The following is a 4,748-nucleotide window of genomic DNA, read 5'->3' as shown; positions in this document are numbered from 1 at the left end:
ATAAATAACGGTCATGGTCCACTGAATGAATTGTACACCTGATATGTTTAATATGACGTAAAACATTTTACACCATATATGTTTAATATAGCCGTAAAAGAACTAATTTAATTAATATATAACGGTCATGGTCCACTGAACAAACCGTACACCTGATATGTTTAATATAGACGTAAACATTATACACCATATATGTTTATATAGCCGTAAAAGAACTAATTTAATTAAAATATAATAACGGTCATGGTCCACTGAACGAATCATACACCTGATATGTTTAATATAGACTAAACATTCTACATCATATATGTTTAATATAGCCGTAAAAGAACTAATTTAATTAAAATATAATAACAATCATCGTCCACTGGACGAATCGTACACCTGATACGTTTAATATAGAATAAACATTCTATACCATATATGTTTAATATAGGTAAAAAAACTAATTAATTAAAATATAATAGCAGTCATGGTCCACTGAACGAATCGTACATCTGATATGTTTAATATAGACGTAAACATTTACATTATATATGTTAATATAGCCATAAAAGAAACTAATTTAATTAAAATATAATAACGGTCCTGGTCCACTGAACGAATCGTACACCTGATATGTTTAATATCGGTCATGATCCACTGAATGAGTCTACACCTAATATGTTTAATATAGACGTAAAAATTCTACACCATATATGTTTAATATAGCTAAAAAGAATTAATTTAATTAAAACATATAAATAGTCATGGTCCACTGAACAAATCGTCACCTGATATGTTTAATATAGACGTAAACATTCTACACCATATGTGTTTAATAAGCGTAAAAGAACTAATTTAATTAAAATATAATAACGGTCATGGTTCTTGAACAAATCGTACACCTGATATGTTTAAATGACGTAAACATTCTACACCATATATGTTTAATATAGCCGTAAAAGAACTAATTTAATAAAAAAAATAACGGTCATGGTCCACTGAACGAATCGTACACCTGATATGTTTAATATAGACGTAAACATTATAACCATATGTTTAATATAGCATAAAAGAACTAATTAATAAAATATAATAACGGTCATGGTCCACTGAACGAATCGTACACCTGATATGTTTAATATAGATGTAAATATTATATCCATATATGTTTAATATAGCTATAAAAGAACTAATTTAATTAAAATATAATAATGGTCATGGTCTACTGAATGAATCATACACCTTATATGTCTAAGATAGCGTTAATCGCTTAACCATCTAGTGAAATACAATAAAATAATCCAAATACACTGGATCGTTTAAGGATTTCATTTCTCACTTAAGCGATCCTGTGTATTTAGACTTAGTCGCTTAAGAGATCTGGTTGTATTTATGTTATCGCTTAAGCGATTCTATGCTTTTACATTTGGTCGCTTAAGCGATCATAAGCAATCACGAACAAGACAAAATCAATAAGTGCCCAGATGCATGATTGCTTAAGCGATTTATTCTATCGCTTAAGCGATCCTTTGCTTTGAACCTGGTCGCTTAAGCGATCATGTCCGAGGCAGAAAAACTTCTGCCTAGATGCACAATCGCTTAAGCGATTAAGTGCATCGATTAAGTGCATCGCTTAAGTGATTCTTCGCTTTTACTATGGTCAAGCGATCATGAACAAGACATAAATAAGTGTCAGACGCAGGATCGCTTAAGTATCACTTAAGCGATTCTTCGTTTTACTGTTGGTCGCTATCGCTTAAGCGATGATGAACAAGACAATAAATAAGTGCAAAGATGCATGATCGTTTAAGCGATCCTTTGCTTTTAACGTTGGTCTCTTTAAGCGATTTATATCGCTTAAGCAATCATGTCCGAGGCAGAATCAACTTCTACCCATATGCACGATCGCTTAGCGATCTAAAATCGCTTATACCAGATCGCTTAAGCGACTTCTGTCATATACCAGACCACGTAGTGATCCTTTGCTTTTACTCTTGGTATGTCCGACGTTGGAATTTGTGTCAGATCCTCCTCTTCATTTCAATTTCAACTCTTGCCCTCCCTTGTTCCGCCAATAGAATGTCTTCCGTCGACGCCGTCTCCTCTCTTGGCAGAGCAACTTCATTCATTGGAAGTTACTCCACCAAAATCTTTTCTCATTTTTGAGACCCGTGGTGCCTACAATTTGGGGAGAGATGAGTTTTTTTTTTGTTTCTTTAAGGATCTCAGCCATTATAACTTAATCGGGAATGACAAGGAATAACAAAAATGCAAAAGCAAGAAATTGAGAATTGCAGAAAATTGAAGAAAAAAACGAGAGAGAGAAGGTGTTTGAAACCTGTGTGAGAAAGAGAAGCTGAGAGAATGTGTTTTGCCTTTCAAATTTTAAATCAACTTCTCTTATTATACTCTAATACAAATGTTAAATCTTTTCACCTAATCCTTTTCGCTACTTTAATTACACTTAAGTGTGCCACGTCATATTTTTAACCCAAAAAAAAAAATCAAAAAGATTTTCATGACCATTTTGTTAAATGGAAACTTGGGATGGCGGGCAGCTAAACTTTCTCCTTAAACTGGCCAAATCCACAACCAAAAAGCTACATCATTCATTCAAACTTAGTTTATGACAACCTGGAAATTTAATTTTACATACGTTTTTATTTATTTCAAGCAATTTTGTTCTGCAAAATGAATGGAGAAATTCTTAGAAAAAGATGAGTTTGAGATGAAATTTTAAGAAGATGGAAATGGGAAATCATCCCAGAGGAGTAAAAATTGATTCGAAAAAGGCAAAAGATTAAAAGTGAGATTTTATGTTACAAATCGAAGCTGGAAGGAAGATTTCCAAATGGGGCAGTTTATTAAAAAACCTTTCAAGTTTGAATTTAATTAAAGCTATCAAGTTTAAAATTTTACTAAATAGCCATATTATTGATTAAGGGTAATTAAACCTGATTAGTGATTAATTAGGATTAATGAAGTATTATGTAATTTTTTAAAATTATACTATATTCCCAAAACCGAAATTCTTGCAAACAAACCAAAAATTTCTTTTCCTCCCGCCATTAACGCATCTCCACCTTGGTTGGTTCTTCTTAGCTTCGTCTACATCTTCTTCTTCCTCTGCATCTTCTTCTTCGTTACATTTCTCTTCCCCTTCCTCTAATCTCTTCTTCCTCATTCCTCTATTCTTCTTGTTCCTCGCCATTAACACTTCTTCTTCCTCCACCATTAACATCTTCTCCGTCAAAGATCCCCTCCTCCTCCCCTGACATTTCGTGTAAGTATGTGTATCTCCTCTTCATTTTATATTTAGATTTACAAAGATTTAATAAGGATGGAGTTTGGTTATGATTTTGATTTAGTTGTTTAGGTGTTGGGTTGTGTTTGATGTAATGCAAGTTGAAAAGAGTGAAATTGTTTTAAAATTTGTTCTGGGTATGTGTTTTGGGTATGATGGACCGATGTAGGGGAGATGGCTGAAAATGTGTTTTGGATCGATGGATTGCTTAAGCGATCTGGTATATGACAGAAGATCACTTAAGCGATCTAGTATAAGTTGGATATGGTACCAAATCGCTAAGCGATCTGGTATATGACAGAAAATCACTTAAGCGTTGGTATAAGTTTGGTATATGACAGCAGATCGCTTAAGCGATCTAGATCAGGCTTTTTGCACTAGATCGCTTAACGATATACTGGATCGCTTAAGCGATGCAGTAATCATATATACTCGGTGAGAAAATATATCCATAATGTTTATTAATATTTAGTCCTTTTTTATTAATTAATTATTTTTTTCAATTCAATAGAATGTGAAAAGAACACTTCGGTCTTTGTCAATCAGCACCATACATAAAACTGAAAATCTATTGTATTCTATTATTTTTGTATTCTTGGCAAGAAAGTAATATAAAAAAATATAATATTGATATAAATTGAACTCTGCAACATCTGCTCTGCACTCTGTAGACCAAGGCTAAATAGACAAGACGTTTAAGTGATTAAGGGTAATTTACTTCAATATTTATTTTCCACGTTAGGACATGTGTTTTATATAGATGTAAAAGAACTAATTTAATTAAAATATAATAACGGTCATGGTCCAATGAGTGAATCGTAGATCTGATATGTTTAATATAGACATAAACATTCTATATCATATATGTTTAATATAGCTGTAAAAGAACTAATTTAATTAAAATATAATAACGGTCATGGTCCATGAACAAACCGTACACCTGATATGTTTAATATAGACGTAAATATCTATACCATATATGTTTAAATAGCCGTAAAAGACTAATTTAATTAAAATATAATAACGGTCATGATCCACGAAACAAACCGTACACCGATATGTTTAATATAAACGTAAACATCTCCATCTATATGTTTAATATAGCTGTAAAAGAACTAATTTAATCAAAATATAATAACGGTCATGGTCCATGGACGAATCGTACACCTGATATGTTTATATAGACATAACATTCTATACCATAATGTTTGATTAACCGTAAAAGAACTAATTTAATTAAGATATAAACGGTCATGGTCTACTGAATGAATCGTACACTGATATGGTTAATATATACGTAAACATTCTACACCATATATGTTTAATATAGCCGTAAAGAACTAATTTAATTAAAATATATATCGGTTATGGTCCACTGAATGAATCGTACCTGATATTTAATATAGACATAAATATTCTACACCATTATGTTTAATATAGCCATAAAAGAACCATTTAA

This window comes from Pistacia vera, unplaced genomic scaffold (assembly GCF_008641045.1).
Source record: "Pistacia vera cultivar Batoury unplaced genomic scaffold, PisVer_v2 Contig978, whole genome shotgun sequence".
Taxonomy (NCBI): domain Eukaryota; kingdom Viridiplantae; phylum Streptophyta; class Magnoliopsida; order Sapindales; family Anacardiaceae; genus Pistacia; species Pistacia vera.
Note: the sequence above shows the minus strand (reverse complement) of the source record.